Source organism: Puma concolor, chromosome E4 (genome assembly GCF_028749965.1).
Source record: "Puma concolor isolate L17-30 chromosome E4, mPumCon1.1.hap2, whole genome shotgun sequence".
Lineage (NCBI taxonomy): Eukaryota > Metazoa > Chordata > Mammalia > Carnivora > Felidae > Puma > Puma concolor.
The window spans coordinates 29,566,578-29,591,138 of NC_141683.1; the positions used below are offsets into that span (position 1 = coordinate 29,566,578).

At 50.5% G+C, this 24,561-nt stretch overlaps 1 protein-coding gene across 2 annotated transcripts in view; it reads right to left on the bottom strand.

Annotated features, from left to right (window-relative positions):
* NAV1 (neuron navigator 1) overlaps nt 1-24,561 on the bottom strand; it is a 247,991-nt gene that overhangs the window by 213,647 nt on the left and 9,783 nt on the right. The window contains exon 2 of one of the 2 annotated variants that reach the window (XM_086694516.1): nt 20,824-20,964. The exons of the other annotated variant lie outside the window; for it this stretch is intronic. The gene's annotated coding sequence lies outside the window, so the exon portion shown is untranslated. The remainder of the gene's footprint in view (nt 1-20,823; nt 20,965-24,561) is intronic. 2 annotated transcript variants of the gene reach the window in all.

The window sequence follows — 24,561 nt, forward strand, 5'->3', positions numbered from 1 at the left end:
TTATTTAAAATACAGAGATTAGCTGAAAGGAGTAAAAAACATAATGTGACAATATGTGGTCTATAGTAAACTCATCAAATATAACAATATAGGCAGGTTGAAAGTAAGAACGTTAAAAAGGATTATCATGCAAAACTAATCAAGGAAATCAGAAATGACTATATTAATTTCAGAAAAAGTAGACTTCAGAGCAAAGAAAATTACCAGAGACAGGAAGGGACATTGCATAATGATAAAAGGATGGACCCATGAAGAAAACAGCATCCAAATTGTGTATGCACCAAACAACAGAGCTCAAAATGAAGAAAAACCTGATAGAACTGAGAAAAGAAATAAGCAAATCCACAATCACAGCTGATGAACAACTAGAATTGGTAGAACAACCAGACAGAAAATCAGCAAGGATGGAGAAGAACTCAATCAACATCATTAACTGACAGAATCTAATCAACACGTAAACACTCCATCCAACAACAGCAGGATATACCTTATTTTCAAGTGCCCTTAAAACATGTATCAAGATATCCTGACTTATTAAAAAAAAATCAACAAATGTAAAAGAATTAAAATTGTACAGAGTGTGTCATCTAACTACAATGAAACAAAACTAGAAATTAATAATAAAAAGATAACAAAAAATTCTCCAAACACTTGAAAACTAAACAACACCCTTCTAAATAATCTAAGAGTCTCCCATCCAAGTACAAATCAGGCCCGATCCTGCTTAGCTTCCAAGATCAGACAAGATCGGGTGCGTTCAGGGTGGTATGGCTGTAGACTTTAAATAAACTAAGCGTCAAACAGAAACTCAAGGGAAATGAAAAAATACACTGGAATGAGTAACAATGAAAATATAGCATCTCAAAACTTGTGAGATGCAGCCAATGCAGTGCCAAGAGGAAAATTTATAGTACTACATGCGTGCATTAAAAAAGAAGGAAAATCACAAATCAATAATCTAAGCCCCCATCTCAAGAACCCAGAAAAAGAGCAAAATAAACCCAAAACAAACAAGAGGAAGAAAATAATAAAGAACAGAAATCAGGGGCACCTGGGTGGCTCAGTCGGTGAAGTGTGTGACCCTTGATCTCGGGTTTGTGGGTTCAAGCCCCACATTGGGTGTGGAGACTATTTAAAAATAAAATCTTTTGGGCGTCTGAGTGGTTCAGTCGGTTAAGGATCCGACTTCGGCTCAGGTCATGATCTCACGGTTCGTGAGTTCCAGCCCCGCGTCAGGTTCTGGGCTGACAGCTCAGAGCCTGGAGCCCGCCTCAGATTCTGTGTCTCCCTCTGTCTGCCCCTCTACTGCTTGCACTCTGTCTCTCACATTGTTTCAAAAATAAACATTAAAAAAATTTTTTTTAATAAAATCTTGAGGCACCTGGGGGCTCAATTGATTACGTGTCTGACTTCGGCTCAGGTCATGATCTCACAGCCTGTGGTTCAAGCCCCGCACTGGGTTCTTTGCTGCCAGCACAGAGACTGCTTCAGACTCTGTGTTCCCCTTCTCTATCTGCCTCTTCCCGCTTGTGTTCTCTCTCTTAAAAATAAATAAACAGGGGCGCCTGGGTGGCTCAGTCGGTTGAGCGGCCGACTTCGGCTCAGGTCACAATCTCGCGGTCTGTGAGTTCGAGCCCCGCGTCGGGCTCTGTGCTGACGGCTCAGAGCCTGGAGCCTGTTTCAGATTCTGTGTCTCCCTCTCTCTGACCCTCCCCTGTTCATGCTCTGTCTCTCTCTGTCTCAAAAATAAATAAACGTTAAAAAAATTTTTAAAAAATAAAATAAAATAAATAAATAAATAAATAAACATTTAAAAATCAAATAAAATCTTAAAAAAAGGACAGAAAGCAATAAATTGTAAACAGAAAAACAATAAGGACAATCAATTTAACAAAGAGCTAATTCTTTTAAAAGATCAGTAGAATGGACAAACTTTTAGCAAGACTGACAAAGAGAAAGAGACAGAAGACATAAGTTACTAATATATGGAATCAAATGGAATATCACTACAGACCCTGCAAACATCAAAAGGATAATAAGGAAATGCTATGAACAATTTTACGCAAATAAATTTGACAACTTGGACAAAACTGACCAATTACTCAAAAAATACAAACTACCGTAATTCATCTAATAGGACGTAGGTAATTTTAATAGCCTACAATTATGAAGGAAATTGAATTCATAATTTGAAAACTCCCCCAAATGCAATCTCCCGGCCCAAATGATTGCACTGAATTACACGAACATTTATTTAAAGGAGAATTAACACCAGTTTTACATAATGTCTTCCAGAAAATAGAAAAGGGAACACTTTCCTCTTTCTGAAACTCCCATGAAACTAAGAGGTGCCCCAAGCAGAGAGCAGAGGCCAGAGTGATGTGGGGCTGACAACAAGCGCATCAGCTCGGCTCCCTTATGCCTGAGACTCTGAGCTGTGCAGACAATGAAAAGAGGCTGGGAGGATCCGAACTCACATGGCTGGTGGTGGTGGCGGCAGGCATATTGGTGGTTCGATCTAGTTTGTGGCAGTGGTAGCAGAGTTGGCCCGAGCAGGCTTCTTGTGGCATGACTCAGGCTGGGGTTTGGGATGCCAGCTTCCCTTAGAACCTGCAGGTTTTCCAAACCTGGTTCTCCAGCCTTCCCACCAGAGTTCAGTGAGTTACCACTGTATCCAATAAACGATCTGTGAGCTTAAGCCAGACCTGCTGGTACAGGTGACCAGCACAAACTCTCTGGGTTGCCCACTCTGACTCGGCACTGGGTCACACTGCTCCTTCTGCATGAACAGCCATCTGGCTCACACCCGTCATCCTACCGGGTCCATTTCTATGCCACCCCCTCTGTGCAGCCTTCTTGGATTTCTCTAGGGAAATAATGTCCCTGTCCTTGAAACTCCCCTGATTCTCAGGGACTTAACACTTCTTACCTTAGGTTATGGAATATGTGTGGCTTATCTTCTTTGTCCGATGGTGAGCCCCTGAAGCTAACCCTACATTTTGTTTCCCCTCCTGGGCTTTGTCCAGGAGAGACTCCCCAGACTCAAGAGTGATCAATAAATGCCTATAAGTAGTACTCCACAGTCTGCCCAAGTCAGGGATTCTTGGGATCCAGGCATCCCCTGAATGGCATGCATATGTTTTGTACACAATGCCCATGGCTTTCATCATATACCTGACACTATTTAATATACTTCTCATATATTAGCTCATTAAATCATCATAAGAACCCTAGGAGGTAGGTACTATTATTATCTTCATTTTATAGATGAAGAAACAAAGGCTCAGAGAAGTTCAATAACGTGCTCAACATCACACAGCTAGAAAGAGCAGACATCAGAATTTGCACTCAGCGAACCTGGCCCCAGTGTCCACTCTCCTATACCAGCCTGTCCTGGGATCTCTTGGACAGAGACTCCTGGTGGACTGGGCTAACCGGGCTGTCTAGAGACTGGGTGGGCCCCAGGGCTGGGTCAGGGCAGCTAGAGGTCTGCTGACAAATTTCCCCTTCACCCCCCTGGGCAGGGTGGGCAGTGGCTCTGATATAGCCACACACCAGCTGCCTCCTGGGAAATGTGTGTCCCCAGAGTCAGTGGAGACCATGGTAAGCCACCCAAGCTGCCAGGGCCGGCAGCTGGCAAGCCCACTGCTGAGCTGGTCTGGGCTTTCTGGTGGCCATGCCCCCGGGAGCCACATCTGGAGCCAACCACAGGGGAAAAGCAGGCTGGCCTGGGGCAGAAGACAAATTGGGCCTCCCTCTATCATTATGGAGGGCCCTGACTGCAAGACAGTGAGGCAGGTATGTGTGACAGAGATGTGGGGGAGGTGACAACAGCTCCCGGTTAGGGGCTGTGCTAGGAAGAGCTGGTCTAGAGGGCAGGGCGGGAGCAGCATATGGGTTTATCTGGGGTCACATGTCCCCTCTTCAAAGATTTGTTTTGGTTTCCTTTCCTTCCTTCTTTTTCTCCTTCCCTCCTTCTTTCCTTCCCCTTGAAAGAATGTGAATATGGCATAGGGGCATGCACGTGCGCGCGCGCGCGTGTGTGTGTGTGTGTGCACGTGTGCACACACACACACACTCTCATCAGGAGATGAAAAATTCTCTGGGGTTAGCAGCCATATTCTGGGAATTCAAGTGTCAGCTCCCTGTGGCCTGCCTTGCCCTGATGTCCTGCTGTCTGTTTGTTCTCTCAATCAGCCAGGGTGTCTGGCCTAGATGCTAAATTCCTCAGGGACAGGCCCTGTGCCCATGTAATTCAATCTGAGCTCGACCGACACAAATAAACACTATGTCAGGGCTTTAAACAAAGTTTGTTTATTGACTTTCAAGGGGAGGGCTCATCCATGGAACCTCCCCAGTGATGACAGTGGTTTCAGACCACACCGGCCCTGGGCTAACAGTGCCTGGCCCAGGCTTCTCCGAGGATACTACTGGAAAAGATGGGACGGGACAGGGAGGGACAAGAGCCAGGCGGCCAGAGAGGACACGGCTACTGGGGTGGAAAGAGAAGTGATTCCCAAAAAGAACAAAGCCAGATACCACCCCACGTCCCAGGGCATCTACTCAAGGAAGGAGGATCTCATTGTTCTGGAAAAATTAATCTGTGTCCCTCCCTTCCCAGTTTAGAGAGGGCCACTGTACTGCCTCGTTTGTGGTCTTATAAGGACTCGTTGGCAGTAGCTCACACAGGTATTACTGCTCCCCCCTCGGTGACGGCAGCAGAGGCCAAGGGGAATTAGAACCCAGGTATCTAGACTCCGAGTCTTGAACTTACCCTGCCTCATAACTGCTCTCGGGAAGCCAGCGTGGGACACACAGTCCTGTGCACTGGAGATGTCCGGCCACCACGGAACCCCACCACATGGCATGCTGCCTGCCTCAGGCTTGAGGTGACCAAAGATTCTCCCATCAGAGATCCCACGCTTTTTCCCTTTAATCTCTGACCACACTGCTGTCTGTGAACAACTGGACTGAGACACTCTCTTGCACAGGCCTTTTGCCCGTAAGGTGCTCATGGAATGTGAGTGGAATGAACGAGCTGCGGATAATTCCCGATGTGGGCACAGCACCCGCAAAGACCCCCCTTTCCGCTAGATGGCCCGTCCGAGGCACCGTTCACGCGTCTGCTATTGTTTCCGCTCAGATTGTGTGTAACGTCTCCACTGTGATAAACAACCCTGCAGAGAACATTCTTGCAGCTAGATCTTTGTACACATTGCTGATCACTTACTTAGGATAAATTCCTATGTAATCCCACTTTAAGAGTGGATAAACAAAACCAAAATAGGAAGGGAAATTTGCTACAAAAGAAAAATAAAAGCTATAATAAGTGATTCTAGGCAGGCCAGAAAGCCAGGCCAGGCCCCTAGATCTTGACTGTGGATAACTGAGGGGTCCCTGCGGTTATGTTGCTGGGCTGCCATAGCCAGAGACCCAAGGACGGGTCCAGGGCGCTTAATCTGCGGTCCCCTTTTGACTGTGATCTCAGCGTGGCAAGAGGCCTGACTCCTCAGCTGTGCTGCTAACACTTGCCCGGCAGGGTCTGCATTCCTCACACTTGGAGCCTGGCAGTACCTGGAACATGGAAGGTTGCTCGATAGATGCTTGACATTGGTCTGTGCCATGACAACATTAGGAAAGGGAGCTGTCTTTTATTTATTGGATACCTACCATGTGTCAGGCACCGCGCTGGGAACCCTGCCTACATCATCACGTCCATTATCTCATTTGATTCTCATGGCAATCCGGCCACTATCTCCACTTTACTAATGAAAATGAGGCTCAGGGAGGTCAGCCCGACTTCCACCGTCTCACATTGCCACTGCAGCTATGTTTAGTCCCAAAGGCAAATGTAGAGACCCAGGACTGGGTGCCTCTGAGCTCCTATAGCCCACGGTACACGCTGACCACTGTGTTCTATCAAAATCAATGGCTGTCAGACCCAGCAGGCCTGATACAGCCCTTTGGCTGGGACAGAAGTAGTCACAGGGCACCTCCACCCTGGCGGAAATGGGTGCCTGAGATTCTGTGGAGCTCAGGAAGCTGGAGGGCTTTGTTGCCTTAGCAACGAACAACCAGGGTCAGCAGCAGAGCACAGGCAGCTGCAGGGCTAATGGTAGAAAATAGGCCAGGCCGTCAGGCCTGAGGTTCCTCGGGTGGAGAACCGGCGGAGGCAACATTCCTGCTGTACCTGGGCTTCCAGGAGCAAGCCTCCACTCAGAGAACAGATCCAGAGAGGGCGGGAGACTTTACGCATGGTGCCTCTTCTGAGGCAGAACTGGAGAGACCCTCCGGCATAGGCCCAGCTGTAAACAGGATGATACAGCTTCATCCCACCCCCAGGGCACCAGGCAAACGTCCCCAGTCTGTGGTTTCACTATGCACAGCCCTGAAGGCTTATCCCTGTCCACTCTGAGGACAGACACTCTTAGTTGGCATGGGGCCTCTTCCCATAGGCAGACCTGTACTTCCCATGGGGCCGACCTGCAGAGGCCAGAGGCAAGGATCAGGGTTTGTGACCAGATGCCCTCTGGAACCAGAGGGGGACAGACTTCAGGGCTATTTTGCCAGGCATTCCCCTGATGTCTGGAAAGAGGGGCCTGGCCCTGGCAGTTTGCTTGATCTTTGCGGTTGTTGGATGTGCCCTGGGCACAGCCTACATGTAGGCCATGGGCTCCTACCAGGTAGGGAGGGAACATGCTTCCTTCCACCTGCTCCAATTTTTTTGTTTGGTGTTTTCCAGGTCAGCTTAATCAGGACACACAAGCATCTAGAGGAGGTCCCACCCAGGATGGCTATCGTTTCTCTAGTATAATAAATAACAAGTCAAATAAACAATAAGTTATAAATCATAATAAATCAAACAAATACAGTATTTTACAGTTAAAACAGTTTTACATGTATTATTTCATTTGGCTCTTATGATAATCCTATGAGCTAGGCAGGCCAGGTGGTAATCTGTATTTCACAGGTGAAACTGCAAATTTAAAACTACAGACGTACACTAACTTGCCCAATGGTTAAAAGATCTGGGTTTCTGCCTCCAAGCCTTCATTCTTTTTATACTGCCTTGGTCTTGGGAGGTGTCCAGCTGAGCTAAGGGAGAACGGTGACAAGGGAGACAGAGGGAACTTCCAAATGCAGAGGTGATGAACTGCTTTCACCCTAAGCCCCCTCCCCCCCAGTGCCTATGTATGACCTCTGAATCTGTGGCGAGAACCTGACCCCCCCTAGGTTTGTGACTGATTCGTGATAAATGTATTCCTCAACACTGTCTTGGGTCAATCACTTGGACCATATGAATTCAAACCTTGCCTAAAATAGCAAAAGATAGTGGAGATATACTTAAATGACCCCAGATGTTCCAAATAGGAAAAAAAGCTCAGGCCAGGCCTATGGAAAGCTACTGATTTTTTGTTTTGGGGTTGGGGAGGTTGTTTTGTTTTACTTTGTATGTGTGCCTGTTTAACCTTTTCTACTTATTTATTTTTTATTCACTTTTTAGAAGCCATCTTAAAATTAGAGAGAAGTTCCAAGGTTTAGTACAAAGAACTGCGTTCCCCTAAAACATCTGAGAGCAAATCACTGACATTCTGCCATCGTGCCTGATCCCTTTAATGTTTATTTCCGAAGAGTCAGGACATTCTGCGTAACTACCCTATGAACTTCAGGGTCAGAAAATTAATGCCATTGCATTTTATCATTTAATTTTCATATTCTTTTCCAGTGTCGCCCCTTGCCTATAGTGTCCTGTTGAGCAAAGAAACCCCGTTCAAACCCACGCAACTGCATTTACTTGCCCTGTTTCTCCCTAGGTAATTTTCTTTTTAACACAGACATAATCTTGGTGATCCAGAATGTTTTATATGTTGTCAGATGGCAAGAGGAGATCTTCAGTAACCTCAAAAGTGAAGAGAAGGCTAACTTATCCACCTCAGAGGTCCACGACCCCCTTTGAGCATCCCTGGTGCTATGTGAACATGCATGCTTTCAGATGGCTGGAGTCATCTGCTTCAAGAACTGAAGGTGATGTTAGTTTCAGACATCCAAGACCTTCATAAACCAAAGCCCCTTTGGGGTAGGCCCTGGCCTCAGAGGAGCTGCCTGATAGCTGACAACAGTGACCCCTTGTTGCCCCGGGGTGGCAGGAGGTGACCAGGCAGACTCCCACTGGACCAAGCTGCCACAGGAACCCACCCAAAATCAGCCACAGACCTTGAAGGGTCTGAGCATCTCTGGCCAGGGCTGGCTGTTCACTGCAGACAAGCTCTCAGCCCTGAGGACTGCAGATGGTTCTGAACAGAAGTCTTAGGGGTGGAGGAAGAGCCTGGGTTTGTCCAGTGCAGGGAGGAAATGTGGTTCTCCCCAGGTGTCCTGCGACAAACGGGAAGCAGCTGGGAGGAGTGGGGAGCTTAGGAGGCCTCACCCTGCACAGCTGTCTGGGCTCCAGGCCCACCTATCGTGCCTTTCAGTCTGACTTTCCTCCCCTGGGCCTGTCATTCAAGCCCAGTGACCTAGAGGGACCTCCAGAAACTTCTGTGTGTGCACGAGGCACATCTGGACTTTCAGACCAGACAGATGCTCTAGGGAAGAGAGGGATCAATGAACAGCATGAGGACCCAGAAACCGCTGCAACCAAGCCCTCTTTCCTGAGCACATACTCTTGGGATGAGACCTGTGCAAATATGTGTTGCCTGTGTCATCTTACTGAGTCCTTACAACTTTATGTAGTGCGTATGATTAATACTCCTATTTTACAGATGTGGTAACTGAGGCTAAGGAGCTAAAACTACATGCCTAATAGTCACAGCCGTTACCAAACCCACGTGTGCCTGAGCCCATTATGTGGGTAGCATGACTGTGGTCATGTGTGTCCTTGCAGCCACGGAGGCCCTGACAAGAATGTACTGGACCCAGATGTGACCAGCCATGTCAGCACCCACAACTCAGAAAGAACACATACGGCACCTAACAAGCTGCAGCCTTGGGGAGTGCAGAGGGGTTTGCTGATGCTATGTTAATAGGTAGGCTTTGAGTATCATGGAAAGCAGCGTTCCAGGGTTCTGGGGTTGGCAGCCCAGATCTATGCACAGGATACGGTTAACTAGGGAAAAGACGAGCTGCCCCAGGACCACAACTGCACCGGGGGGCTTGCTCTGGGCTAGAAGAGCAGAGGGAGGGCCTCAGGAGCTGCCCCCCAGCACCTCTTCACTCCAGCCCCCAAGGTCTGCCTTCTCTGTCAGCCTGGGATGCCCACACTCCATTGCTCCTTTGACGCACAGCCGGGGCAGCCCATGACTGCACACCGTCCAGGCTCTCAGAGGTGGCTATGCAGCTTTTCATCGCGGGGTCTCAATGAAGGGGGGGTGGTGATACATACCACACGGCTGGTCAAAGCACTCAGTGGGGCTCAGTCTCCCGGTTTTGATCCTCATGTGGATCGGTAGCCTTTGCTCTGTATCATACAGAGAGCGGACACTGTAGATGTGAATCCAGGGCCTTACAAATATGAAGGGTGCAAAGCTTTTGGTACAGACCCTAAGAAAGCAGGTATATCTATGTATTGGGAGGAAGCCACAGCATCTCCTGGGTGGACCCTGGCCAAGCTGCATTTGAAGAGATCCCAGGGAGTTGTAAGTTCCACCTCTCCGTGCCTCTGGCAACCTCGGCCACATGAATGCCATGTATACACACAGTAGATCTTTACTATTGGTTAAATTAGACCAAATGGATCCCGGAGGCGCCTCTTTCACCTCTACCGCCAGTAGTCCCAACAGGGGCGGCACAGCCCATCCAGCTACACCTGTCGAGCCCTGCACCTGGTAGCCCATTTCCTCCAGAGCAGGCAGTGATCTCCGCAGGTCAAGGTCCCTCTGGCCCAGCCCATGCCCCCAAGTGTGGGAACAGCACCATCAGAAAACAAACAACAGAGATAACCCCCTGCACCAACAGAAGCTGGTTCCCCGGGAACAGGGTGGGGTGTTTGTCAGCTCCCCCCCTGCAGCTGATGGCTTTCCCATGGTGTGAGGCAGGAAGGGCGGTGGGGGGGGGGGGCGGGGGAGGGGGGGAGTGTGATGCTAAGATCCTAATCAGAGTCCCATAAAGAGCAGCTGGTCATGTCTTTTATCTTCTGGTGGCTGGGGTGGTAGGGGAGAGGAGGCAACTATTCCAAAACACTGATGAAGTCATCCCCCTGTGGTCTGGGGATTATAAGCGAGGAGGAATCCCAAATAGTTGAGCAAATTATGGTATATCCATATGAAAAAATGTTAAAAATGATGCATACGGAGTTTTGATATGGAAAATATTATGATCATATTAAGTAAAACAGCAAAACCAGGAAATTGTATGCAGGGTATGATACCAACTGTGAGGAGACAAACTTGTCTTTAAAAAGAGAAAAGAGGGGTGCCTGGGTGGCTCAGTGGGTTAAGCGTCTGACTTCGTCTCAGCTCATGATCACGTGGTTCATGAGTTTGATTGAGACCCGCGTTGGGCTCTGTGCTGACAGCTCAGAGCCTGGACCCTGCTTCGATTCTCTCTCCCTCTCTGTCTCTGCCCCTCCCCCACTCATGCTCTGTCTCTCTCTCTCTCAAAAATAAAATAAACAGAGAGAGAGAAAAGATTATGGGGCGCCTGCGTGCTCAGTTAAGCATCTGACTCTTGATTTTGGCTCAGTTCATGGGATCAAGCCCTGTGTTGAGTGCCTGCTGGGGATTCTCTCTCTCCCTCTCTCTCCACCTCTCTCCCCCCCCACCCCCACAAGCTCTCTCTCTCTCAAAATCAATAAATAAACTTAAAAAAAATAAAAAGAGAAAAGACTAGAAGGAAATGTGAACAGCACCTGCTTCTGGAGAGGGGGATTATGGCTACTTAATGCTTTTCTATTTTCCTGTAATGAGTCTGTCAATCAGGAAAGAAAACCCTAGTTAGAATTTAGGGGACTAAAGGAACCATGGGTTGGGGGACCTGTGGGGCAACACTGCCATTTCCCAAGGGAGGCCGGTGGTCTGTGTATGAAAGCTCTGTGGGCGAATGCTACTACGGCAGACCCAGGGAGGGGCAGGCTGCCGGATGGAAATGGTAGTATCTCCATCTCCCTGCGGAGGAGCACAGCCTAAGTACAAGGGAGGGGTACAGAGCCATGTGACAGCTGAGTATCCCTGAGCACTGAGGGGCAGGGGAAGCCAAGTGTTCAGGGTGGTGGGGGACGAGGGGGGGAGGGGTGATGGGGGAGGGGTGGTGGTGGGCTTGGTGGGAAGCCTTTCTGAAGGCACTGGGCCACCTGCAGGCCTTCACAGCGAACTGGGATGTAGAAGCAGCTACTGGCTGTTCCGTGGGGCATGGGGAGGGAGTCCTCAGAGGACACAATGAGCAGTTGAAGTGCCAGGAGAGGTAGCTTGCCCTTGGCCCTTCTGCAGAAACCATCACGCAGTGCGCGTGTTGGGAGAGTGCTGGGCAGTGGGGTAGAGCATGTGAGCCCCCTGGAGCCCACAGGAAGGAGTCTGGGCATGATGAGAAGAGTTCAGGGCTTCTGAGAAGAAGTTCAGAGGGAAGGGGGCACGGCCAGTATCTGAAAGAAAGGACCAGCCGGAGCCTGGATATGAAAGAGGGTGGCTGCATTTCAAATTGGTCTTTTAAAGAAAAGTCTGAGAGGTGCTGAGAGGCATTGGGTGTTAATTTCTGGTTCAGTTCAGTGAACTGGGGGTTGGGGGGAGTGTCTGGCGCCTGTAAAACGCTGGTCTGAATCTACAAGGCCCTTAGAGGTCAAATCCACCTCATCTCGTGGCCTGGGGTCCTGCCTCCAACTGTGCAGGCCTCAGTTTCCCCCAGAGAGGCAGGGGGTGGGTGACAGCCCTTCTATTATGCTCAGGTCTCAGGGGCTCTGCTAATAAAAATGATTGTAAAACGCTCTGCAAATAGTGAGGCTGCTTCACAACAGAAGCGATTCTTTCCCACAGAGGGGTTCAGTTCCTGCAGGGATCCGCTTGGAACCTCTCTGCCCTCTGAAGAAGGGGCCCTTCTGTTCCCTTGTGATCTCGGTGAATGCTGTGTCCCTGGGATAGCCATGGGCCGGGCCCCGTGCCCGCTGCTGGCAGCCGCTCTCACACAACACAAGGGAAACTTTGTGTATCTCCCAGGCCTGGAGTCACAGCTGCCAAGATCAGGATCCGCTTCTCCTCTCCTGGCAGAAGAAATCGAGGCACAGGGAGGGAGAGTGACAGGGCCTAGTGGAAACCAGAACCTGTACCTTCTCCCTTAGAAAAGTGCCATTAATAACTTACAGAGTAATGGTAATAAATAACCAAACATTCATGGAGCACTTAGTATACATCAGTCACTTTACACGTATTATCCTTTTAAAATGTGTATTTCTTCGTCCCAAGAATCCTGTATGGTAGGGACCTTTATTATTCCCTATGGGAGGCAGAACAATAGACCCCAAAGCTATCCGTGCCCTAGTACTCAGAACCCATGAAAATGTTGCCTGAAGTGCCAAAGGGTCTTTGCAGATGTATTCAGGGTTAAGGACGCTGAGATGGGGAGATTAGCCTGGATTATCCAGGTGGGCCCAATCTAATCACACGAGTCCTTAAAAGCAGAGACCGCTTCCCGCTGCAGAGTAGCAGAAATGTGGCAGCATGAGGACTTGACCTGCTGTCGCTGGCTTTGAAGCTAAGGGAAGGGGCCCAGAACCAAAGAGTGAGAGTGGCTTCTAGAATCTGGGAAAGGCAAGGGAACCGAATCAGAAAGGAACGCAGCAACCCTGCCAGGGTCTTGATTTTAGCCTAGTGACTGCCCCCCTCCCACCAGAGCTGCGCGGTAATGAATTTGTGTTGTTCTAAGCCACCAAGTTTGTGGTAATTTGTGACAGCGGCAATAAGAAACATACACTCCCTTTACAGGTAAGGACACTGAGCCTCAGAAGGGTAAAGCCTCACTGCTAAAAAGCGGGGGAGCTTAGACTCACTATTCCTCCCCGGACAGCCCCCAGGGCGAGGCTGAAGGCTCGGTGGTGCAGAAGGGTCTCGAATCCCAAGCGGCTCAGTCGGCCTACAGAGACTCTGTCGCTACCGCAGCGTCCTGCCCTCCGAAGCTTTCTCTTTCCCACGTTCCCTCCTTTTATCCTTACAACACCCACTGAAACAGGAATCGATGCCCTCACTTTGCAGATGAGGAAATGGACTCAGAAGTAGGGTGACAGTCCCAGAGACACAGGTGGCCTCCGCACACAATCTGGGCATCGGATTCCCTGGCTCCCTCTCTCTTTCAGGTTTGGCGGGTCCTGGGGTTCACCTTGCCGTGCCCCTGGCACCTGAGGCAGACACAAGTTGCACCTGGGAGTCAGCGCCTCGAGTACTTTCCCCCTGGCCCAGATCCAACAGCTTCTCCCGGACTGGACGATGCCAGAGAAAATCACATCGGGATAATGACAGCCTATGCAAGTGAGCAAGCGGCCCTCTGTCATCCAGCCTGGGTCCCGTGCCCGGAGGCTCTTGGAGGAGATTTCTCCGGGGAACAAATGTTTCCTGCTGCTGTGGGTGCGCAGGAGGCGTGGGACCAGAGGCAGCAACCCTCAGCTCCCATATGGGCTTGGTAAGCACGTCTACACCCTCTGACTCTCCCGTCACCTCTCGATTAGTCTGTCACTTCCCCCACACATCTGCCCTTAGGACTTCACCGCAAGATCAGGACAGCTCAGTCAGGGGGTCAGCCTAACACTCATAACCATGTATTCTGGCAAAACTGTCTACAAAGCACTTGCTTGTGCATTACCTCATTGATCCACCCACCACCCTGTGCTGTTTTCATCCCCGCTTTTCAGCAGAGGAAACTGATGCTTAAATGATTGTCCGAGATCATCCAGGCAAGGAGGGTCCGGGATCTGGACTCAGGTGTTTGACTTCAGAACCCACCTTCCTTCCTGGTGAGTCACTGGTCTCTTATCGACAAACACCATAGACGGGACTTGTCCCACAACTCCCTGCCTGCCCCCTCCAGGCCAGCTCACTGCCATCCATAAGCACCAACAGCCTGGGAGTCCCCCTGGGCCCACAGAAAGAAGTGGCCACAATCTACGTTTATGTATGTTCTCGGAAGGACCTGCTCAGAACGACGTTCTCAGCCCCATTCACAGGGAAGCTTGAGACTGGTGTGGGAAGGCAGTTACACCAAGCAGTCAGTCCCTGCCAGGGTCCCTTCGGTCTTTTCCTGCTGAGATGCGGCTGTGCCCAATGGGAGGGCACCACTGTCCAGCCGGGCCTGCCTCACCAACCCCGGCAGCCCAGCTGCTGGCTGGCTGCTGTGCTGGAGGGGTGAGTCACAGAGCCTGGAATCTGAAGCCTTCCAGGCCTCCACCCAACCCAGCCAGCTCGGCATCTGCCCTCCAGATGTCTCCATCTCAGAAACACCTTCTGCCAACAGGGACCCAACACCAAGGTCAGGAGGCATACTTGTCGCCTGAAAAACGCCTTCAGAGCCTACCAAATAGGTGGCGTTCATTACCTGCCCTCTTTGGTCGATCAACGATTCTCAAAACTAATTGCCTCTAATTCTTAGGTGTCTTTGTTCCAACCTTGGAAATCTTACTCTACAACGGTGCCTGCTGCCTAAGCGTCCAAGCATAGCAGCTCCTAGTCTGATGGAGGAAACGCATCCCTGCCTTCAGAGAGCTCCCAGTCGGATGGGCAAGGCAGAGTCGCTAACTTCATGGCGGCCCAAGGATGATTGGGGGAAATATAGCCCTTGCTCTCCAGTAAACCCCAAACTGATGAGGCAGACAGAGCCCTGCCCTAAGGGAGCCGATAGGCTGACAGGGAAAAACAGTTTCTGTCGCTGGTTTTCCAGTATGTGGGGGAAAAGGATGCCGAAGGAAAAACCTAGAAATGTAAATGATGGAAAATAAAACTAACTTTTATTGTCTACCACGTGCCAGCTACTTGGTAGGCTGACTTCTCTTCAGTCTTCACGGTAACTTCACTGACAGTCAAGGAAGCTAAAGCGCCGAGGTCAGTTCTGCAGCTGGAAAGTAGCACAGCCAGGAATCAAACCCAGGTCTGCGTGTCCACACCCTGCTTCTGTATAACCCCACCTGTGATGGGGGCAGATGCCTTTGCCTTTGTTCCTGTCATCCTTTATCCTGGGGGCCAAGGATAAAGGAACAGTAGGAAGAAGGAACGGTAGTTCCTTCCTGTCCACAAATCACCGTGATCGCTGTATTAAAATGATTACATTTAGGACAAGCTCAGTGGTTGACAATATCCCACTGTCCCACCAACAAGGACTGCCAACACGGTCTTCCTCTTCTCTTTTCTTTCCTTTTCTTTTTTTTTCTTTCTTTCTTTCTTTCTTTCTTTCTTTCTTTCTTTCTTTCTTTCTTTCAATTTTATTTATTTTTTTAAGTTTTTAAGTAAACTCTCCACCCAATGTGGAACTCAAACTTAGGACCCCAAGATTAGGCTCTACCAACTGAGCCAGCCAGGCACCCCCAACACTGTCTTTAAAACAAGGAGAAGGACTCACAGCAGAACTCCTGTCCTCCCAGCAAGTTCTGTCACCTGTGAGCTTCGTCCACCACGGAGGCTCCTGTGGTCAAGGACTCTCTGGGGTCTGAGTAAGAGAAGGTTCAGAGCACCAAGGCCCCACCCCATGCTGGCCACAGCCAGTCCCTGGATGCAGGCAGGGCTCAGGACGTCTGGAAAGAATAATGACTGGGGAGCACAACGGGAAAGTCTGTGGTGGCGGAAAATGCAGCAGAAATGCTGACTACGTCCCCCGAGCCCACTGTCTGTACTGTGGCACCCAGGCTGGCCTGGGATGGCAGCTTGGCCTTCCCGTCATTGTGCAGGAGTCCTGGGAGGCCTCAGGGCTCGTGGCACAGATCCCAAAGCTCTCTGTGGCTCCTCTGTCTCAGGAAAGGGGCTCTGCGGAGAGGGGGAGACAGAAATGTTGCCACGCAGCAACAGAGATCCAGATTGTCGAGATCTTGGTTTCTTTCCATGGGAACAGTGACTTGGGCCCTAAAGGAATGGGAGACAGGGTTTCATTAAATCCCCGCCTCTTGGGGCCTGCTGGGGGGTAAGGAACCCAGGGCCCATCGCCAACCCAGCTCCTCCCCTGCCTCATTCTGTGGTACGTCATTCCCTTTGGTACCCCAAACCACTCCAGATGCAGGGTCACTGGGCTCTTGCCTGTGGGCCCCTGGCCCAGGAGAGCCACCAGCCTGAGTGGTTTAGGGAGGCTTCTGCCCATCTGCAACGGGGCAAGTGGGCCTGGCCTAGCGGGAAGGCTGTGTCAATGGTGGAGGAAAGGCTGACCCCGGCTGAGAGACTCGTAAACGAAAGGGAAGCATATCCCAGAATAAGAGCCCAGGCTGGAAAATCTTTGACCTTTTGCTCTTGCCAACCAACAGCATCCTAGCCTGCTCCGTGTTCTGTCACCCAAGATACTTAATGGGCTTTATATCCTGAAGAATGAAGCCTAAAAAGGAGAAGGTAAGGACGCTGGGTTTTGGTGGGGAGACAGTGTCAGTGGCAGGTGGAACCAAAATCAAGAATACAAGACTTTTTTGGCACCGCCCAGGAAACCAGAGGCAAACCTAGATCCCCCACGCCACTGAACCTCCTGTCCCCAGACTTAGTTTGAGTCCGGAGAAGAGGGGATACACGCGGGGCCTGCTTCCCCAGCCCAAAAGATTCACTTCTGCCAGCACAGGAAAGGAGGGCGTGGGGATCTGGCTGGCTTCTGCTAGGCAACTGCACCCTCTGGTGGTAGCAATAGGAAGATGCGAGGACATGCAGACAAAGGGCGAGCCAGATCCTTTCTCCCTTTCCCAGAATCCCTCTACGCAGCCTCTATCAAGCACCTATTGCTGGATGGCACTGGGCCCTGTGCAAAGTGGACAGACACCATCCTGTTCTCAGGGGCTTCTAAACAAAACCCACACAGGAGAGACGCAAGCAGTCCTTCCACGGCTCTGGCCTAACAGGCCTTCCCTTCTGGGATGAATCCTACAAAGGCAAATCTGCTCCCCTCTGCCCACCGGCGAGGCCCCTCGGTCATCATCTAGGCCACAGCAGGCTTCTCACCTCCTTCAAAACTCTGCTCCCGTTCTTGTTCTTGTCAGAGAAGCCAACTCCGCCCAGAGGCCCTCAGCCTCCCCCATCCAAGGCAGCTGAGGCTCCAAGGCAGTGGCTCTTGGAAGAGCCACCGTTTGATGGTTTATGTCAGTGTCCAGTCTCCGGTGTGGTATCTCCGACTGCACTGGGAGCTTCCCAAGGGCAGGAGGCAATGGATAAAAGATGACAGTGACTGAGAACCCGGGTCATGCTGGCACTTTATGATCGCCATCTCACTGAAGCCTCCCAGCTGACCTGAGCTGGCAGGACCGAAAATCGCCCCCAATCACAGAGAGCAAACGCAGGCTCAGAAGGTCCCAAGGCTTCACCAAGAGCTACCACGCATTTAACAACAACCACTTTGCACGCCTGGCACCACACTAGGTGTGTTCCGTGGGTTCTCTCGTTCAGTTCTCACGCTGGCCCGGTGAGCTGGGTTGAAGTGATCCCCGGTTCACAGAGGAAGGCACTGAAGGAACACATAACTTACACAAAGTCCCGCAACTAAGACGTGGCAGGGGGACACGAACCCTTCTTCTTATCCTTGATTTCTGGACACCCAGATCTCTTCCTTCCTGCCCCTCTGAGCCCCTCACACAGAGCTCCACACTCACCCCAGACACTGCCCAGGACACAGCTTCCTTTCCAAGGCCCCGAGGAGCCCTTTCATCCTTCTCCAGCAAACCCCAGACACTACATAGAGATGCATCCTCCCTGATTCTCCTCACTCCTTCCCCTTCTTTTGAAACAAAAATCCTATTTGACATTTCTCAGTATTATTACAGTGAAGGGACTGGATTCCAGTCAGCTTCTCCTGGGCTTTCATTACTTGTTCTTTCCAATCTAAGCGGCATGGGCAAGGTGGGCCTCAGTTTACCCACCTGAAAACTGGGAAGATCAAGAAATATCCCATCATCTGATTACCAGCAGAGAATGGTACCAATTTGGAGGTTATAGTTGAGTGTGCTGGAGGTGGCTGGGTCATTCTGACCTCAGTTCTCCCTCGGGCTGACCCAGGGGACCTCTGGGACCACAGTCAGATTTGTAAGTAATCCCCACATGGAGAGTTAATATCCTGAAAGCATGGCCTAATGGGGGCCCCTGTGCATGGTTGGACACTCAGCATCCGTACACGTCTGACTGCTGTGCCATGGGCTGGACCGCGAGGTGCTGCACAGGCACATACCCCAACTTTTGTCTTTCTTCCAAAACTACTATGCACTGTTTCACAAAAAAAGGGGAGCACACAAGGTGAAATTTGTCCAGATTCCTCAGAAGGCGCCGGAATCCTGTGTTGGGTACGAGTCACAACCCATCCTGGAAGAATGACTGGGGTTTAAGTGTAGCATTTCACCATCACTGTTGGTGGCATGGGAAGGCCAAGGAATCTCAACGTGACACCGAAGCAGAATTCTCTGGGTTTTGTTTTGTTTTTTTTAATTTTTTTTTTTAATGTTTATTTACTTTTGAGACAGAGAGAGACAGAGCATGAACGGGGGAGGGTCAGAGAGAGAGGGAGACAGAATCTGAAGCAGGCTCCAGGCTCTGAGCTGTCAGCACAGAGCCCGACGCGGGGCTCGAACTCATGGACCGTGAGATCATGACCTGAGCGGAAGTCAGACGTCCAACTGACTGAGCCACCCAGGCGCCCCTCTCTGGGGTTTTTAACAGAAAGGACAGCCTGTTTTTATCTCCGTCCCCTCCAGCCATTAAGGGGGGCCCTGTGGTCTGGCCGGATCATGGAGGGCTGGGGGACCAAGGGTCAGGGCTCCTGGGTTCCTGGCTGACTCACCATCGCCCCCTGCCCCAGGATGAGCCTGCTGGCCTGAGCTTTTGCCTGTGACATCTGCCACTGCAGAGGCCTCAGTAGAATCAAGCCTGTTTTTATAGGGGAAGATTAATGACTTTCTAGGGCTCTTCAAGGAGATGGCACTTGAGAATCGAATATGTTTTCTACACAGAGATGACGATGTTCTCTGCTGGCCAGGAGAGGGGCAATTCTCCAGAGGCAGATCCCAGGGACTGGCCCAGAGTCTCCACGGAGAAGACAGGGCAGCTCCTCAGACCCCTCCTGGACACTGGCATTGGACAAAGGATGGGCCCAGGAGAGCAGAGGTGAGGAGTGGGGTATCTCTCACCCCCTGCCACCCCATTCCCTCCTCTTCACACTCATTCTTTGCACCCAATGGCACTCACTCCTGGGAGGCCTTGCCTGCGCTCCAGCAGTTACCATCCCCTCCTCCCTCCTCCCACAGTCCAAGGCTGCCTCTGGTGCTGCCTCCGGTGCAATCCTTGGCTTGCATACCAGACCCATTTTTTTACAAATGAGCCTCACACTGCTTGTCTTAGCACCTAGCTCAGCCCCAAGCTGTGGAAAATGCTCAGTGAATGAACGAACAGATCAGTAAGTGAATGAATGTGACACCTGCAATCCTCTCTCTCAACCTGAAATCCTAAGTCTCCCAGCCCAAATCCAACCTGGGCCCTTCTCACTGGCTGTTCTCATGGGGTTTGTGACTGGCAGACCCCAGGCAGGGCCATATGCCTGCCAGCCCCAGAAGCTGACACCAGCTGACACTGAGCCCCTATGAGCTGCCTCCATGGTACCTTTCTTCCAGCACCCGGGAAACCCATCTGGCTCCAGAATCCTCACGTATCCTCTCCCTTTCCTGGCCTCTCTTTCGGAAACACCTTTTTCCTGCCTCATCAGGCTGCTGTGTTTCCTGCAGGGGAAGGAAGACATGACTGGAAAATGCTATTTATAGCAGACCTCCCTCCTAGCCCTCACTGAGGTGAGGGCTATCCTAACCCAGGGGGTACAGAGAGAAGATACTCAGGACTTTCCAGGGTCCCAGCTACCTGGAGAAGGAAGCTGGGTACCCAAATGATGCGCTGGACCTTCTGATATTCAGGCCAGTTCCCTCCCCCTCCTGACTTCCCCACAACTGTTAGTGAGCCCACAGCTCCCCAGATCCCAGACCTGAAATCTCCCAGCCTCAGAGGCAAAGAATTGCAGGATAGAGCTCTGGAGAAGGATGTAGAGACCAAATGTGATGAAGAAACCAAGACTCAGAAAAGGGAGGAGATTTGAACAAGGGCACACAAGAAGTTAAAAGCAGGTCCCATACCTAAAATCACCCGATACTTGCCTAACTCATGAAGTTATAAAGGACTTCACATGCATTGCCTCATTCAATGTAATCAGGCAGGTTATGGATTGAACTGTGTCACCAAGAAAGATAGTACTAACTCTCAGTATCTCAGAATGTGACCTTATTTGGAGACAGGGTTGCTACAGATGTAATTAGCTACAATGAGGTCATATTGGAGTAGGGTTGGCTTTATAAGTAGGGCGTCCTTATAAGAGGGGATTTGGACACAGACACACACAATGGGAAGAAGATGGGAAGACCCCAAGGGAGGAGACGGCCACATAACAATGAAGGCAGAGACCGGAGGGAGGCATCTATCAGCCACGGAATGCCAAAGGATTGCCAAAGGATTGCCGGCAAGCGCCAGAAGCTCCAGAAGGCGAGGAAGGATTCTCCAGAACAGGTTTCAGAGGGAGCACGGCCCTGCCGACACCTTGATTTTAGACTTCCGGCTCCCGGAACCAAGACGATAAATTTCCATGGTCTAAAGCCACCCTGTTTGTGGTACTTTGTTATGACAGTTCTAGCAAACTGACACACAACATTATACCTACTGGACAGATGAGCAAGAGGGATCCAAAGTCAGGCCCCGGCTCTCAGTGCAGTGCTCTTCCAAAAAAGACTGTATGCTTCTTTGATTCTCCTCTCTCTCGTGTCCTTTCCATGGCCAACTCTTGAAGTCCTGTTGAGTGTTCCTTTGTAAAAAAAAAAAAAAAAAAAAAAAAATCTACCCACTCTTCCTTTCCTTTCCCAGCAGGGCTGCCCTCGTTGAGGCATTCCATGTCAGGAACGGGGCAGTGGGTCTGCTGGCCCAACTCTCCACCTTGCAATCCACTAGTTCATTCCACACCTCTTTTTCGAAAGCCTGCTGTGTGCCAGGTTCTGTGCGAGGCGCTGAAATGCTCTCATTGACCAAGGGAGACGTGGACCATACTCCTGTTAAAGCACTGCTTCCTGGTCACTTCCCTGCTCTGGGCCTTGGCTGTCTTCCCTGCACCTTCAGGCTAACGTCCTCCGGTCCCCATATGCAGGGTCAGACTCTCCTACCCGTCAAGATGCGTCAGCTCAGTTCAGAGAGAACAACTTTCTGTCTTACAGAAAAACCTGTGGCTCTCTACCCGGGATCCGAACTTCTAGCTCTAGGAGGTTAAGGGTGACTTTCTAGTCCACAAAGGAAAGGAAAGGTACTGTGGCCTTTTACAGGGAGCCACCAAAGCAGGAAGTGCTCTGGGAAAACAGGTGACACTGCAGATTTCAAAGACGTCCAGCTCATCTTAATTTTCAAAACTCTAGCAGATACCCAACTGCTGCTTAGTAGATGTGGATCCTACAGCAAAGGAAGCAGCCCAAAGGCTGCTGCTTTATCCCCCAAAGATAAACTGGGGTACGTTCCTCCATCAGAAATTAAAAGGAAAGGACTACATCATTCAATACGGCTGAATCTCAAAAATATTATGTTGAGCTAAAGATGCCAGACACAAAAGAGTCCATACCCTATGATTCCATTTGCATGAAATTCAAGGACAGGCACAGTGGTAATAAAAATCAGCACAGTGACACTGTGGCGGGGGGGGGGGGGGGGGGGGGAGGTGTCCTGATGGAACAGGAACAGACAGAAGAACAATGAGCTGATGAAAATGCTCTGTTTCTGGACTGGGATGTGGGTTATCAAGGTGTATTCATCCATCAAAAAAGCATCAGGGGCACCCGGTGGCTTAGTAGGTTAAGTGTCTGACTTTTGATTTTGGCTCAGGTCATGATCTCACAGTTCATGAGATCGAGCCCTGTGTCGGGCTCTGTGCTGACAACATGGAGCCTGCTTGGGATTCTCTCTCTCTGCCCCTCCCCTGCTTGCTTGCTCTCTCTCCCTCTCTCTCTCTCTTTCAAAATAAATAAAGTTTAAAAAAAAAAAGAGCATCAAACGGGACACTTACAATTTGTGCACTTCACGGTTTGTGGAGTGCATCTCAATTTAGAATAGAATAAATAGAACCCAACAGTAAGGAAGAGACAGGGGTTCCCTCTCTTACAACTGGAGGGAAAGGCAACCCCAGGGCACTCGCTGGGGAACAGGGGTGTTGCTGAAGGTGAGGAGGCATTTGCTTTTCCTCATCTCTCTAAGATCTGGAATCTTGTTCAGGCTCTTGCTTAGTCCCCTGCCCGGGTTCAGGCCGCAGCTCCGGTCTCTCTACAAAGAGGCAGATGAAGGCAAATAGAGTGGGCCCTCGGGCCAGTAAGCACAGGCTTTTCTGGCTTCTGAGTCAGGCCTTCTGCCTCAAAGGCACCCAGGCTGAGCCCTCCCTGGTGTCCTACTGCCATGGAGATGGCCCCCATCCTGTAGTCTGGCCCACAAAGGCTCGAGTTCATCATTTCCAATCTCCCCACCTTCCCATATACTTTGCCTCAGCCACATCTGCGACCTCTCCTTCCGAAACCGGTGCTATTTATAATGCCCTGGAAACACAGCCTGGGCCAGATAATAGGCGGGCTTTGCCAAACAAAACCCCAGGCCGCTCCACTCCCCCACACCCCCCAGAGGCCTGCAGTCTGGAGCCCAGTGGGGCCCAGAGGGACCATACATCTTGGAGCCGGCACCGCTCCCACCCCGTCTGTCTGACCCTCAGACAGAGAACCATTCCCCCCTGTCTGGTATATAAACACCCCTTTGGGGATAAATCCGCCCAGAAGCGTGGTCTGCAGAGCTGGGGGTGCTGAATGTTTGCTGCATCCTTGGCTTTGCTCAGTCACGTTGTGTAGCCCGCATTTGCCCTCCCAGGCCCCAGTGCAAAGAGCCAAGGGGCCATCCAGGTCAAGGCCGATGGTAATGACTCATATTAACTTCATGCCAGATGGTTTGTAACACCCTCTCAGATGACCCTCACGACTCTGCGAGGTAGGTACGATTGTCCCCATTGAACAGATAAAGAAATTGAAGCTCAGGGAGGCTGCATGTCAGACTGACTCCAAAGTTTGCATTTTCTGCCACCCCGTTCACTCAGAGGCCCCATGTCAGGGAGCAGCCAAGGAAGCAAAGAGGTGGCCGCTAAGCAAGCCAGGGAAATTTAGGACTAAGGGCACTTATGTTCATTCCTGCCTGTCCCTCAGCTTAAGGGCAAACCCATCCCTTACCTGGAGTAAGCAAAGAGCAAATACTTCCTGTGCCTCTACTACATGCCAGGACCCAGCTAGGCGATTGCCAGCTCTCAGTCCAGAGCATGGTCTTACAGCCTTTTCTCTGCCCTGGGTAGCCTCTTCCAGACTGTATCCGCACAGCAACACCCCACACCCCCAGCCCCGACATCTGCCCCAGCCCTGTCATCCCAAACACAGAGGTCTTTGTCTGGGACTGGATGTGGGTATGAGTGCCACGGTCTCTGCGGCCAGCTCACAATGGCCCTTCCCACCTACTTCCCACAGCCACCCCAACCCTGTGGTCACTTTCTGAACCTCCCTAGTGGCCTCTGATTTCTTTCTGGACATGGCCAGCAAAAGGAAGTGGGGAGATGACTCAGAGGTGTGATGTGGCCTTAACAGATGTGTTGTTGCGATGACATTCCCTAAGGAGGTGGGTAATGAGTGGCAGAGAGAGCTCTGGAGATCACAGGAGGTGTGTAAACAGGGAAAGACCAGTTTATAAGGTCCAGAACAGCTGAAGAGCAAAAGTCTTAATGGATTGTCAGCTTAACACAGCCCTCAGTTCATGCACAACAGTCATTTTCAATGCTGAGGAGAAAATGAGAAACGGAACTCAAAATGTAACACTTTCACATTGTTCCTTTGCCTGGGTAAAATTAGCAGGAGTGATAAAATTGGTGATGTACTTTTAAGTAGCTGTCACTGAAAAGACAAATCTCAAGGACTTGTCAAAATAAATGCAGTAGCAGAATTTAAAAAAAAAACAAAAAAAAACACCTCAATGTGATTTCCGCATTTGTGTAACAGATATGATGACCACGGGCCATTAATGACGCTTGTCCACCTCTGCCGTATACGGGCCATGGGGTACTGGGAAGGATAAAGGTCAGAAGCCAGGGTTCTTCCACCTGATTCCCTAAACCTCTGGGCAAATTACCTAGCCTTTCTGAGTCCCGTTTTCACCCTGTATAGAAAGAGGGACGTTTGTCTTCCCACCTCATAGCACTGCCACGAGGAGGAAATGAGACGTTGGGGCTGTGAAATCGTTCAGCGAAGGTTGTACCTAAACTAGAGGAAGCTCCGTGGTAAAGTCCCGAGAAGGGGCTATGACAGGAGGATGGGATTTGGGTCTTGTGACTTCCTTAGAGCTCAGCTGC